Below are 15891 nucleotides of genomic sequence, written 5' to 3'. Positions count from 1 at the left end.
CATCAGCTAGATCAGTGCACCGTTGCATGTTTATTTGTTACTCCATTTTACAGATAAGGAAGGTGAGGCTTAGACTGAGGGCTGGAAGTGAGTAAAATAAGAGAAACAAGGACGCTGTTGTGAGTTCATTGTTCTCACATTGTATCCGTCCTACTTTCCTTGGGAGGCATTAAAATGTTCCTTCTTTATAATAATATAATGATGGTGATAAATGTCAAGTTTTTAAGAAAATTATTACTGTCATATTGGGGAGTGTAAAGCCAGTAGCTACAGCCACCATCACAGCTGCCTGGCCCATGCAGGTTCACATTGGATTCGGACAGATGGTAATGAAACAACGGAGCCAAGAACTGGTGGACCATTAGCTTTAATCACAGTTTGCACCCTGCGGGCAAGTAAAAAAACACACTGGGTTCCAAAACCCACTCATTCAGTGCTCACAAAGCTACTGACTTATCCAAGTTTCCTAGAATCAGAGGTTTCTAGCTCATAAGATTTATTCACCTCTGTTCCCCATCTCCTTCTCTCTCCCTGCACAAACTCAGCACAAACTGGCTTCTCACTCAGCACTCCACCATCTCGGCTGCTTCTCCTGGCCTCCTCCACATGTCCTTTCTCTGCTTTAATGATAATCTTAGGAACCGAGAGAGCAAGCTCCTGGTCTGCCCCACTTTATAGTGCAGAAATCAAAATCTTTAATCCAATATACAAAATAGGGAAGTCTCTGGTACAAAGTCCACCCCACATCAAAAAGGGTGGGAAAGGCTTAGTCCAAAAACCAAGCCCCAGGCTACAAGGATCCTGCCTGCCCACAGCCCACCCCCAACACACGTTAATATAATTACGCCCATTCCAAGCAAGAAGGGCAACTAATATCACCTGGGCGACGGGCTTCCACGTGGGCAGTGCCATCTTTAACAAAGTGAGCATAATATATTTTATCTGCCCAACAGGGGGGAAAGGTTTGCCAATGCTATGTCATTTCCCAAATGTTCTGGAAATTTAAGTGGCACATGACACCCCCAGAATTAAATAGTCAATGTGAGGTCACATAGCTAATAAAGAGTGGACATGGGACTCATTCCTCTGACCCTAGATCCTGTGTTGTTTTGACTGCCCACCTTGCCTCCCTGTGTCCTGAGTACCAGGATAATGAGAATAACAACCACGGGCATTTAAGAACTTCTTAGGACACTCTTAACCTTATTGAATTGTCACAGCTATCTTAAGTGATAGATATTGTTCCTATCCCCATTGTACAGACGTAAACACTGAGGCCGAAGAAGCTGGGTGTTGGGCAGATAAAATGTATTATGCTCACTTTGTTAAAGATAACACGAGGAGGCCGTCGCCCAGGTGATATTAATGTGTGTTGGGGTGGGCTAAAGGCAGGTAGAATCCTTGTAGCCTGAGGCTTGGTTTTGGGATTAAGCCTTTCCTACCCTTTTTGATGTAGGGCGGTACAATCCAATCATGCCTCAGAGAGTGACTTTGTATCAGAGACTTCCCTGTTTTGTATATTGGATTAAGGGTTTGGATTTCTACACTATAAAATGGGGACGGAATGAGAGTTTGGGCTTGGTTCCTGAGGTTAGCATGAGAGAGAGGAGAGAGTAGAGCCAGCAGCGGAAGGAGGCCACGTGGAGGAGGCCAGGAGAAGCAGCCAAGATGGCGGAGTGCTGAGTGAGATGCCAGTTTGTGTAGAGTTTGTATCTGGGATAAGGAAGGAGATGGGGAACTGAGGAGAATAAGGTTGGTGAGCTAGAAACCTTTGATTCTAGGAAACTCGGATAAGTCAGTGTCTTTGTGAGCACTGAGTGTGACTGGGTTTTGGAGCCCAGTGTGTATTTTTACTTGCCCGCCGGGTGCAAGGTAGGATTAAAGGCTATGGCCCACCAGTTTTTGGCTCCATGGTTTCTTTACCGACTGTCCGAATCCAATGCGAACCTGCATGGGCTGGGCTGCTCTGATAGTGGCCCCGGCCGTGCCTGCTGGCTTTACACTGGGTTTGAATCTGCTCTATAAGACTCAAAAGCCTACTGTCTCAGCCTGTTCACTCTTCTGCCTTTCAACTCATAAAGGAGAAACTCAGAGATTGGACAAAGCAGAGACAATTCAGCAAAAAGTGCCATTATAGAGTGGGAATTCCAGATGACCTCCTGGGTTGCCCATTTCTCATACTGCCTTTGAGAAAAGCCCATGCCAAAAGGGGAAGGAACAAGGTAGCCACACTCTTTTTTTTCCTTTTTCTTTTTTTTTACAGAGACAGAGAGAGAGTCAGAGAGAGGGATAGTCAGGGACAGACAGACAGGAACAGAGAGAGATGAGAAGCATCAATCATCAGTTTTTCGTTGCAGCACCTTAGTTGTTCATTGATTGCTTTCTCATATATGCCTTGACTGTGGGGCTACAGCAGACCGAGTAACCCCTTGCTCGAGCCAGAGACCTTGGGTTCAAGCTGGTGAGCTTTGCTCAAACCAGATGAGCCCGTGCTCAAGCTGGCGACCTCAGGGTCTCGAACCTGGGTCCTCCACATCCCAGTCTGACACTCTATCCACTGTGCCACCACCTGGTCAGGCTGTAGTCACACTCTTGCTGGCTGTGCCCTGGACACACAGACCTGGGGACACACAGAGTCGGGGTCAAAGGAGCTGCACTTAGCATTCTGGCTTGTTAAGCTTGGTTTCAACTTTCAAACCTCTGTAGTATTTTATACTTTGTGAAGACTTGCATACCCAAGTCTCATTTGATTACTCATTTGTTCATTCATTTACCAACCAAGAGGGGTGTGAAGCCAGGTGCCGCGGTCACTATCACAGCAGCCTGGCCCATGCAGGTTCGCATTGGATTCAGACAGATGGTAATGAAACAACGGAGCCAAAAACTGATTGGCCATCATCTTTAATCCTAGCTTGCACCCGGAGGGAAAGTAAAACACACACTGGGCTCCAAAACCCACTCACATTCAGTGCTCACAAAGCTACTGACTTATTCGAGTTTCCTAGAATCAAAGGTTTCTAGCTCACCAGACTTATTCACCTCTGTTCCCCATCTCCTTCCTTCTCTCTGCACAAACTGGCTTTTCCTTCAACACTCCGCCATCTTGGCTGCTTCTTCTGGCCTCCTCCATGTGGCCTTTCTCTGCTCTCGTTTTCTGTTCTCTCCTCTAATACTAATCTCAGGAACCAAGACAGCAAGCTCCCGATCTGCCCCACTTTATAGTGCAGAAATCCAGACCTTTAATCCAATATACAAATAGGGAAATCTCTGATACAAAGTCACTTATCTGAGGCATGATGGGATTCCTCATGAGAGTGCACCACCCTACATCGAAAAGGGTGGGAAAGGCTTAGTCCTAAAACCAAGCCCCAAGATACAAGGATCCTGCCTGCCCATAGCCCGCCCCCAACACACATTAATATAATTACGCCCATTCCAAGCATAAGGGCAACTAATATCATCACCTGGGAGATGGGTTTCCATGTGGGCAGCGCCATCTTTAACAAAGTGAGCATAATATATTTTATCTGCCCAACAAGGGGGAAGAGCATAGACTCTGGAGCCAGGCTGTCTAGATACAAGTTTAATTTAGTGACTGGGTATGTTGTGTAAGTTACTGTGAGCTCTCGGACTCAACTGCAAATGAGGGACACTCATGAAGTCATTCAAACCATTGAATGAATACATGAAAAGCACTTAGGACAGTGCCTTACACATAATAAATGCTATAAAACTGTTAGCTCTGAGCACAGTAGTCATTAATATAGATCAGGAGTGGGCAAACTATGGCCCGCAAGCCAAATCTAGTTCTCTGCCCATTTTTGTAAATAAAGTTTTATTGGAACACATTTATATATGTTCTATGGCTGCTTTTGGGTTTCCACAGCAGATGTGAGTAGTTGCAAAAGACTATATGTCTCACAAAGCCTAAAACTTTTACTAATTGGTCCTTTACAGAAAGTTTGTCAACCCTGAGAGCTGAAGTGTTCCTATTGTATATTCCTGGAGCTCATAATTCTAGAGCAGGGGTCGGGAACCTATGGCTCGTGAGCCAGATGTGGCTCTTTTGATGGCTGCATCTGGCTCGCAGACAAATCTAATAAAAAAAAATATCATTAAAAATATAAAACATTCTCATGTATTACAATCCATTCATTTCCTACCGCTCATGTTCATGGTTGCAGGTAGCTGGAGCCAGTCACAGCTGTCCTCCGGGACAACACCAAATTTTTATTGGATATTGTGTAATGTACACAGGTCATTGTATGGCTCTCACAGAATTACATTTTAAAATATGTGGCGTTCGGGTTCTGCAGAGACTTCGCTGCCAAGCGTGTGCGCGCTTCCAGCGGGCAGTGCTCCGTCTCCGGTTTTGTGCCGCCGCCGTCGTCCGTCCCTGCTCCAGTCCCGGTATCATCCTGATCAGCTCCCACCTTCCTGCACAAGCGCCACCAGAACCATGGCTGAATACTCCTATGTGAAGTCCACCAAACTTGTGCTCAAGGGAACCAAGGCCAAGAGTAAGAAGAAAAAGAGCAAAGAGAAGAAGAGAAAAAGAGAGGATGATGAAGAAACCCAGCTTGACATTGTTGGAATCTGGTAGATAGTAACAAACGTAGGTGAAATTTCAGGAACCATAGCAATGGAGATGGATAAAGGAACCTACATACACGCACTGGACAACGGACTTTTCACACTGGGAGCCCCACATAAAGAAGTCGACGAGGGCCCTAGTCCTCCGGAGCAGTTTACAGCTGTGAAACTGTCTGATTCCAGAATCACCCTAAAATCTGGCTATGGGAAATACTTGGTATAAATTCAGATGGACTTGTCGTTGGGCATTCAGATGCGATCGGACCAAGAGAACAATGGAAACCAGTCTTTCAAGATGGGAAAATGGCTTTACTGGCCTCAAATAGCTGCTTTATCAGATGCAATGAAGCAGGCGATATAGAAGCAAAAAGTAAAACAGCAGGAGAAGAAGAAATGAAAGATTCGATCCTGTGCTGAAAGAGAAACTAAGAAAAAAGATGATATTTCAGAAGAAGACAAAGCAAATGTTAAACAGTGTGAAATCAATTATGTAAAGAAATTTCAGAGCTTCCCAGACCACAAACTTAAAATAAGTAAAGAAGACAGTAAAGCTCTTAAAAAGGCCTGGAAAGATGGATTTTTGCATGAAACACTTCTGGACAGGAGAGCCAAATTGAAAGCTGATAGATACTGCAAATGACCCAGATTTTTGTGTCTCTTCTTCTTTTTTTCTGAATAAAATAATCAGTGGAATAAAATAAAATAAAATAAAATATGTGTCGTTCATGGGTCGCTCAGCCAAAAAGTTTCCCGACCCCTGTTCTAGAGGGACAGTTTGGCATTAAACAGATGACGAATACAAATATACTATTGCAATGGAAGGAAGTGCTACCTAGGAACAGAACAGAGAATGACAAGAGCACATTGTAAACTAGAATGGGTGGTCACAGTGGTCTTCCTGCAGAGGGATGTTTCTTAATGAAGAGGAGCTGGTCAGGCTCTGGGGCAGTGATGACTATGTGGGTGGAAATGTTACAGGAAAGGACCAGGCCTGGAGCAGCTCTGCCTTGGGCCAGCCTGTAGTGTATGGGTTTTTGTCTTCCTGCAGGAAAGATTTCACAACATGAGTTCAGGTGGTTTTGAGAGTACGTGTATTAAAGATGGGGACAGTGAGCCAAAGAAGGGCCTAGGACAGAAGAAGCAACAGGAGAGACTGGGTGGGGTTGCTTTGGCTCTCTAGAAATGTTATAGGGAATGCCCCGGCTGGGTAGTCAGTTGGTTAGAGCAATGGATTTCAACCTTTTTACACTTGGGGACTGATGAAAGTAGGATAATTATTTTGGGGCCACTAAGGCAGAAATCACCCTGAGAATGAGGTAATTCAGCTAAGGTCACGGATCAATAATCGTCATATATATCATCAGGGTGGTTAACTTTGACAGATCCGCACTAAATTTCTGGCAGACTGGTCCTTGGACCAGCGGTTGAAAAACACTGGGTTAGAGCATTGCTCTAATATGTCAGGGATGCAGGTTCCATCCCCAGTCAGGGCCAATCGATGTTTTTCTCTCTACCTCTATAATCAATTTAAACATTTTTTTAAAAAAGAAAGAAATGTTATAGGAACAAAATGAGCGTAGGCAGGGCTGCTTTGGCTTACTGAGAAGTCAGAGAAAATGGGGCCTAGGAGACAGGAGTAGGGGTGAGCCTGGGATAGGCTCACCACTGTGCATTGCTCTCCTGGCTGTGAGTTTGTAGGGTCCCTTAGGAGATGATTGCATGTGGGGATGAAGAGGAGGAAGGGGGAGGCACAGGCATGCTCCTTGGAAGGGGATTGTGCACTGGGTCCTTTGTTGAGGGGTATTATTTTTTATTTCTATTAAAAATTTTTTTGCCTGACCAGGCGGTGGCACAGTAGATAGAGCATCGGAATGGGATGCAGAGGACCCAGGTTCGAGACCCCAAGGTTGCCAGCTTGAGGCAGGCTCATTGGGTTTGAGCAAGGCTCACCAGCTTGAGCCCAAGGTCGCTGGCTCGAGCAAGGGGTCACTCAGTGTAAGGCCAGTAGCCAGGGCCACCATCACAGCCGCCTGGCCCGTGAAGGTTCACATTTGATTCAGACAGACGGTAATGAAACAATGAAGCCAAGAACTGGTGGGCCTTTAGCTTTAATCCTAGCTTGCATCGGCGGGCAAGTAAAACACACACTGGGCTCCAAAACCCACTCATTCAGTGCTCACAAAGCTACTGACTTATCCGAGTTTCCTAGAATCAAAGGTGTCTACCTCACCAGTCTTATTCACCTCTGTTCCCCATCTCCTTCTCTCTGCACAAACTGGCTTCTCCTTCAGCACTCCGCTATCTTGGCTGCTTCTCCTCTCCTCCATGTGGCATTATTCTGCTCTCCTTTCTCTGCTCTCTCCTCTAATGCTAATAATCTCAGGAACCAAGAGAGCAAGCTCCCAGTCTGCCCCCATTTTATAGTGTAGAAATCAAAACCTTTAATCCAATATACAAATAAGGAAGTCTCTGATACAAAGTCACTTATCTGAGGTATAATGGGATTCCTCATGAGAGTGCACCACCCCACATCATGCAATCAGTCAAGGGTGTGGGGAAAAGCTTAGTCTTAAAACTAAGCCTTAGGCTATAACCACCCTGCCGGCTTACAGCCTGTCCCCCACACCCAATGCAAACTATAAGCGAGCAAACATATATCATATTTAAAAACTTATTTGACCAACATTCGGTCTACAGTAGCCCCCCGGTCAACACATATGAGAAATTAATCAGTGAACATCTAAGGAGCCATAATGAAGAATTGATGCTTCTCATCTCTCTCCCTTTCTGTCTGTCTGTCCCTCTCTCTGACTGTGTCTCTGCCACCAAAAAAAAAAAAAAAAAAAAAAAAAAAAAATTCTATTGATTGATTTTAGAGAGAGAGAGGGAGAAAAAGAGAGACGCTGATATGTTATTCCACTTATTTATGCATTCATTGGTTGACTCATATGTGCCCTGACCGGGGATCGAATCCACAACTTTGGTATAATCAGCTGAGCTACCCATCTGGGGTCTTTTGAGGGTTTGTAAAGGTTGGGCATTTAGGGGAGGTCTTAATGCTGATGTGCCAAAGTGAGATTTATTTCCTTAACTTCATTGTCCGTAGGTGTGGTTGGATATGTGGTATGTATGTCCTTTAATAGCTAAGCTAAGCTATTTACCCTCTGGCTGGGGGGGACCCCTTAGTGTCCTTGGTTAGGGAAGATAGGATTTCGTGGTTTACTAGATGACTGTAAACTGCTTGGCCATTTAAGTATGTGTTTCCCTATTCCACTTGTCCTGGCTTACAGTCCTGTCTCAGAAAGCTGGGGGAGAGAGCACATGACAATATCATGGACTGAAGAGGACCTTCTGGATGTCAAGGGAAAGGGAATGAGAGGACCTTGGTAGGGGAGGCAGGGGCCAAATCATGAACAATCATGGGGCTTCATTTAAGGACAATGGGGAGGCAGAGCAAGATTCTAACAACAGGCCCTGGCCGGTCGGCTCAGTGGTAGAGCATCGGCCTGGTGTGCGGGAGTCCTAGGTTCGATTCCCGGCCAGGGCACACAGGAGAGGCACCCATCTACTTCTCTACCCCTCCCCCTATCCTTCCTCTCTGTCTCTCTCTTCCCCTCCCGCAGCCAAGGCTCCACTGGAGCAAAGTTTGCCCGGGTGCTGAGGATGGCTCTGTGGCCTATTACTCAGGCGCTAGAATGGCTCTGATTGCGGCAGAGTGACGCCCCCTGGTGGGCATGCCGGGTGGATCCCAGTTGGGCGCATGCGGGAGTCTGTCTGACTGCCTCCCCATTTCCAGCTTCGGAAAAATACAAAAAAAAATTAAAAAATAAAAATAAAAAAGATTCTAACAACAGTGGATGCCTGACCTGTGGTGGTGCAGTGGATAAAGCGTCGACCTGAAACGTTGAGGTTGCTCGTATGAAAATCCAGGCTTGCCTGATCAAGGCACATATGGGAGTTGATGCTTCCTGCTCCTCCCCTGCTTCTCTCTTACCCTCTTTCTCTCCTCACTAAAATAAATAAATAAATAAAATTTAATTCCAACAGTGGAATGACCTGTTAGATTTGCATTTGAAAAGCTAATTCTGGCTACATTAATGGGGGAAAGAATTTTAGAGAAAGGAAGGAAGAGAAACATCAATTTTTTATTCCACTTACTTATATATTCATTGCTTGATTCTTATGTATGCCCTGATTGAGCCCACATTCCAGACAATGCTCTACCCAACTAAGCTACCCAGTGAGGGCGGGAAAAGATGTGATGAGTGTAAGAGTAGATGCTGGGGCCCGCAGGGGAAAGCCATTTTGGTAATCCAGGTGAGAAATGAAGATGGCTTGAACCAAGGTAATGACATTGGAAACCAAGAGAAATGAATATAGTTTTAAGATGCTTAGGAAGTAGAATTCAAGGGGACTTTGTGATGGTTGGGTATAAAGGAGTTAGAGTAGATGAGAGTGCCATTTTATCAAGATGCGAAGTCTAGGGGAAGGAGTTTTGATGGCGGCAAAAAGCAAGAGTCTAGTTGGGGGCACATTATATTTCAGAGGTCTGTGAAACATGAAGTGAAGATATATCTAGGAGGCAGCTGGATATGTGAATCTGGACTCTAGGGAGAAGGTTAAGTTGAAGATACATAATTGGGAGTCACGGTATATGGGTGGCCATTGAAGGCAAGGGAATGAGTGAGATTATGGGATGATAGATAATAGATTAAGAGGAAAAAACCCAAGTAAATCTAGAACAAAGCTCCAAGTAGTTCTAATGTGTAAGGACAGATAGAGAAGCATGATCTGTCAAGAGATGAAGTAGAGACCTGACCTGTGGTGGCTCAGTGGATAAAATGTCAACCTGGAACACTGAGGTCGTCGGTTCAAAACCCTGGACTTGCCTGGTCAAGGCACATATGGGAATTGATGCTTCCTGCTCCTCCCCCTTCTCTTTCTCTCTCTCTCTCTCCTTTCTCTAAAATTGAATAAATAAATGAATAAGTAAATAAGTAAAAGGAATTTTTAAAAACCTAGAAGAAAAAAAAAGAGATGAAGTAGGAAAAAAGTAGTCAAGAAGAAAAAGCAAAACAGAAGACGACTGTAGAATAGATGCTGTATGGCCAGTAGCCGCGGCCACCATCACAGCTGCTTAGCCCATGAAGGTTCGCATTTGATTCGGATGGTAATGAAACAATGGAGCCAAGAACTGGTGGGCCATTAGCTTTAATTCTAGCTTGCACCCAGCGGGCAAGAAATACACACAGTGGGAAAACACTTTCCTTTCCATTCAGGGCTCCCAAAGCCACTGACTAATCTGAGTTTCCTAGAATCAAAGGTTTCTAGCTCACCAGCTTTATTCACCTCTGTTCCCCATCTCCTCCTCTCTGTACAAACTCTGCACAAACTGGCTTCTCCTCAGCACTCCACCATCTTGGCTGCCTCTCCTCTCCTCCACATGGCCTTTCTCTGTTTTTCTTATAGTGTAGAAATCAAAACCTTTAATCCAATATACAAACAAAGAAGTCTCTGATACAAAGTCACTTATCTGAAGCATAAAGGGATTCCTCATGACAGTGCACTACCCCATATCATGCAGTAGTCAAGGGTGGGAAAGGCTTAGTCTTAAAACTAAGCCTTAGGGTATAACAACCCTGCCTGCTTACAGCCTGTCCCCCACACCCAATGCAAACTATAAGCGAGCAAACATATATATCATATTTACAAACTTATTTGACCAACATTCCACCCCTTTTGCTCACTTCACAATCTAAAGTACAGGTATTCCTGCACAAGGAAATTAAGCATATTACACAAATTACAACAACATGACAAATCATACAATTTCAACAATTACAAAGGTACATTTTACCATCTGAGCATTTTGCCAAAAGCACAAAATATCCTCGGCCTTCTTTCTAGCCACTGGAAAACCTTTCCGGGGCAGGGGAAGGGCCTCCAGTAAAGCCGCCACCCACCCCCATCAGGGTATTTCAAATTGTCCAAAATCCGTAAGTCCATCCAACAAAGGAGCCAGTGCCCACTCTGTCGTAGTCCAGGAATCAGTTCACGCACATGTGGCCTCAGCCACAGCCCTCATCCCTGCCATCCTGGCAGGTCTTACACTGTCCCAAAGAGGACCACGTGGCAATGGCAGTCAGCATTTCCATCTCTGCTCCAGAGAGCATGATGGCGTCCACCCTATGTCCCCAAATCGCAGACCTACCAGGGGTGTAGTAGGTACTCTTTAAGGCCAGGAGCCGCCATCGTGACCATCCACATGCAGGTTTGCATTGGATTCGGACAGTCGGTAAAGAAACAACGGAACCAAAAACTGGTGGACCATCATCTTTAATCCTAGCTTGTACCCAGTGGGCAAGTAAAAACACACACTGGGCTCCAAAACCCACTCATTCAGTGCTCAAAAAGCTACTGACTTATCCGAGTTTCCTAGAATCAAAGGTTTCTAGCTCACCAGTCTTATTCACCTGTTCCCCATCTCCTTCTCTCTGCACAAACTCTGCACAAACTGGCTTCTCACTCAGCACTCCGCCATCTTGGCTGCTTCTCCTGGTCTCCTCCACGTGGCCTCACTCTGCTCTCCTTTTCTGCTCTCTCCTCTATTGCTAATCTCAGGAACCAAGAGAGTAAACTCCTGATCTGCCCCACTTTATAGTGTAGAAACCAAAACCTTTAATCCAATATACAAACAAGGAAGTCTCTGATACAAAATCACTGATCTGAGGCATAATGGGATTCCTCACGGGAGTGCACCACACCTATATCATGTTACAGTCAAGGGTGTGGGGAAAAGTTTAGTCTTAAAACTAAGCCTTAGGCTATAATGACCCAGCCAGTTTACAGCCTGTCCCCCACACCCAATGCAAATTATAAGCGAGCAAACTTATATGTCATATTTACAAACTTATTTGACCAACAGATGCTAAGGGAAGAGGTTATTAAACAGAAGAGCAGTCAACTATCAAATCCTGCTGAGAGTCTAGTAAAGTGTCCATTGAATGTTTAGGCATGGAGTCATTCTTTTTTTTTTTTAATTTATTTTTAGAGAGGAGAGAGAGGGAGAGAGAGAGAGAGAGACAGAGAGAGAGAAGGGGGGAGGAGCTGGAAGCATCAACTCCCATATGTGCCTTGACCAGGCAAGCCCAGGGTTTCAAACCGGCAACCTCGGCATTTCCAGGTCGACACTTTATCCACTGTGCCACCACAGGTCAGGCTGCATGGAGTCATTCTAACTCGCCAATGAAGACTGAGTGGTATGTGTGCAGAGGGAAGGGGAGATGGCTATAGGTAGGGAAAACAGAGCTAGTGTAGGCAGCTAGTTTAAAAGTTCAGCAGCACCTGACCAGGTGGTGGCGCAGTGGATAGAGCGTCAGACTGGGATGCGGAGGAACCAGGTTCAAGACCCCGAGGTCGCCAGCTTGAGCGCGGGCTCATCTGGTTTGAGCAAACCTCACCAGCTTGGACCCAAGGTCGCTGGCTCAAGTAAGGGATTACTTGGTTTGCTGTAGCTCCACAGTCAAGGCACATATGAGAAAGCAATCAATGAACAACTAAGGTGTCTCAACAAAAAACTGATGATTGATGCTTTTCATCTTTCTTCGTTCCTGTCTGTCTGTCCCTATCTATCCCTTTCTCTGACTCTCTTTCTGTTAAAAAAAAAAAAAAAGAAGAAGAAGAATTCAGCAGCAAAGGGAGGAGAGAGCAGATGTAGTAGTTTAGATGGGGAAGAAAGCTATTGAAGGAATTTTTATATATATATATTTTAATTTTATTTTTGTGACAGAGAGAGGGACAGATAGGGACAGACAGACAGGAAGGGAGAGAGATGAGAATCATCAATTCTTCGTTGTGGCACCTTAGTTGTTCATTGATTGCTTTCTCATATGTGCCTTGACTGGGGGGGGCTACAGCAGACCGAGTGACCCCTTGCTCAAGCCAGCGACCCTGGGCTCAAGGTAGTGAGCCTTGCTCAAACCAGATGAGCTTGCACTCAAGCCAGCAACCCTGGGGCTTTCGAACCTGGGTCCTCCGTCCCAGTCCAATGCTTTATCCACTGTGCCACCACCCGGTCGAGGGAATTTTTTTAAGTGAAAGAATATTATAGCATATGTAAGTATTGATGGGATTCTGCTTCTAAAATTTTTTCCTACAGATAAATTTCTCCCATGTGGGTCAAGACACATGTATGAAGATAGTCACTATTTGTAGTGGCAAATGCCTGGAAACAACCTAACTGTCCAGCAACAGGACACTGGTAAATCACTTAATGGGATGTTTGTGGAATACTACACAGCTACTCAGCAGAATGAGGTAGGTGTGCTGGTGTGGGGATAGCGCATAGATGCTAAGGGCTGCGGTGAGGAGAGTCAAGCGGCAGAAGAGTGTGTGTATGTTCCCATGCCTTTATATGCATTTACGTTTGTGTTATGTCTTAAGCAGCTCAAGCTGCTATAACAAAATACCATAGCCTGAGTGGCTTAACCAGTGGCGATTATTTTCTTCATGATTCTGGAGGCTGGAAGTCTGCGATCAGGGTGCCAGTATATCTGGGTGGGTGAGAACTCTCTTCCTGGCTTGCAGACAGCTGCCTCCTCCCCATGTCCCCCCCCCCTGTGGCAGAGAGACAGCTCTCTCTCAAACCTCTTCTTATAAGGACAGTAGTTCTATGGGATCAGGGCTCTACCCTTATGACCTCATTTAATCTTAATTACTTCCATGAAGATCCTAGCTTCAACTACAAGCTGGGGGTGGGCGGCTCAACCTGTGAATTTTGGGAGGGCACAATTTAGTCCATAGCAGTATGTATGTGTGTGTATATGTATAATTTCTGGAACTATATATAAGAATTTGTTTTTTTAAGTTTAATAGTGTGAGATGTGGGAATTAAGGTACAGAAAGTTTTACTTTTATTTTGTTTGTACAGTTTTTATTTTCAATGTGGGAATGTATTACTTTTTTCTACCTAGGAAACTAGTTTAAAACAAAAGCAAAAGGAAAGATCACATCACACAGTTAAAGTTAAAAAGACTAACAACAAGAAGTGGTGACCAGGATACGGTGCTCTCTTGCCCTGCTGGCAGAAGTGCAAAATAGTTCAACCACTTTGCACAACAGTTTGAGAGTATCTTATAAATTAAACATATACATGTCCTATCAACCCGCAATTCCTTTCCTAGAAATTTACCCGAGAGAAATGAAACATATATCTACACGAAGACTTGTCCATGGATATACATAGCTGCTTAATTATCAATAGCTCCAAACTGGAGAGAATCCCAGTGTCTTTCACCAGGCAAATGGGTGAACAAATTGCAGTATATCCATTCAGTGGAATACTACTTAGGAAGGAAAAAGGCATGAATCTCACAAACATGCTGAGCAAAAGGAGCCAGACACAAAAGAGTAAATGCCATCTGAATCTATTTCTGTGACATTGTAGAAAAGACTAATCTAATCTAGAGTGACAGAAGGCAGATAAGTAGTTGCCTGGAGTGGGAGGTGCCGAGGAATTGATTGCTGAATAAAGGGAGCTTTACTGGCGTCTGCATTTGCCGAAACTCGTAACACTGGGCACTTAAAAAGGGTACATTTTCACTGTATGTACATTATACTTCAGTAAAGTTGATTTTAAAAGTCTGGAGAGGGAGAGGTTGAAAATGTAGGAGAAATCACAGGTGGTCATGTGGGGCACCTGAGCAATGGGAAGGGTAGGGTGCAGACCCACGTGGTTCAGGACAAAAGGAGGAGAGCAAAGTGCAAATGCAGGTGAATTTTTGTAGGGAGTTGAGGCAGGTCTGAGTTTCAGGCTTCTGTTTTCTATGTGAAGGAGGTAAAGTGTCATCCTGCGGAGGATGAGAACGGAAAAGCTTAGAAGAGAGAAAAGATTTGCTATAGAGGTAGAGAACAGAAGAGCAAGGATGAGAGACGGCGAAGCTCTGCCCCGCGCGGACATTGGGGATCGTGACCCTATGGCAGCCCCGGTCTGTCCTCTAAGTGATTTGTTTTCTTAGCAGTGACTGGCTGCTGGCATGCAGGCATGATAAAAGCAAAGTGCTGAGGTTCATCTAGGCTTGGGTTTTTGTCAGGTGGTTGGAAAGTAAGGAGCTGAGAGAGAAGTGAGGTAGAAATCAAGATAATATACTGGCATTCCAGCTTTCATGGTAGGCCAATAGGGACCAGGTTGACCAGCACTGCAAAAGTGGGCGGTTTTTATAAAAAGTTTGACGACCCCTGCTAGGGAAATGACATCATTTCCCAAAAACCATCCAGCAAGACAATGGTGGGGCTGGGTGTTCTGATTCTTCTGAGTCCCAAGTTTTACTGCTTCTCATTTGACCTCTCTCTAACATGACGGAGACCTTGATTTCAGAATCCCAAGTCAGGCCGTGAGACCCAACACTGGGACAATAGAAATGGGACTGTTCCCCAGTAGCCAGGTAGCAGGTGTCTAGTATGCAAGAGAGCTAAACCGCAGGATGGTCCTGCATTCAGAGACCAGAATGCAGATGTCAGCTGTAGGTTACCTTTCAAATGGGGAAGGAGACCAACGGACCAGTGGAGGGGGTGGGCAGAATATCTTTGGTCCCTCGGTCTGGAAGCAGACCTGTGTCTCTCCAGCCCTGAAAGCATTCATCAGTTTGCACTAATATCTTTAATATTATCTGATTAATGCCCATCTTCTCAGCCCACAAGTTCCATGGGTGCAGGATGACAGCTGCTGTGCTCATTTCTGTACCACTGGAGTCTAAGACAGTAGGTGTTCAATAAACATGTTAGATGAAGGGGAGTCGTAATTCCAACCTTTCTTTGTATCAACTGTGACACTCGAAGCAAGCAACTTCTCTCTGCTTCAATTTCCTCATCTGGATTTAACTGAAATAGGGCAATGCCTGTCTGCATCTCCTAGCATCCAGTAGGTGCTTAACACATACAGCCCTCCACCTTCCTCCTCTTCTCTGCTCCTCCCTCCCACTCCTGCCACACCCATTCTGTGGAGTCATAAAACCCAACCCAGACTGGACTCTTACCTTCCCATCCCCTCCTGGCCAGTCCCCACCCTCAAGTTGGGGGTGGGGAAGCTGATGTCCCCTACTTCTGGCTTCAGGTGTCCCCAACCCCAGAGTGCAGGACTGGGGCCCAAGTGGACCCCAGGTCTGGCTAGGTTGCCGTTGCCATAACAACAGTGACAGTCCCCAGCCGCAGGTTCCCTAAGTGACTGGTTACTCTTTAACGTATCCACCCACATTGGGTGATTAGAAGAATCAATAAGATAACCGGGCGGTGGCAGCTGGC

General features: G+C 45.3%; 1 pseudogene; it reads left to right on the top strand.

Moving 5' to 3' along the window:
- Positions 1 to 4224: 4224 nt before the first annotated feature.
- On the top strand, positions 4225 to 5283 carry LOC136407129 (protein FRG1 pseudogene; annotated as a pseudogene).
- Positions 5284 to 15891: the final 10608 nt, after the last annotated feature.

The sequence above is a fragment of the Saccopteryx leptura genome, chromosome 5 (genome assembly GCF_036850995.1).
Source record: "Saccopteryx leptura isolate mSacLep1 chromosome 5, mSacLep1_pri_phased_curated, whole genome shotgun sequence".
In the NCBI taxonomy this organism is placed as follows: Eukaryota; Metazoa; Chordata; class Mammalia; order Chiroptera; family Emballonuridae; genus Saccopteryx; species Saccopteryx leptura.
The sequence above is the reverse complement of the archived record's forward strand: the minus strand, read 5'-3'. Positions and strand labels throughout refer to the sequence as shown.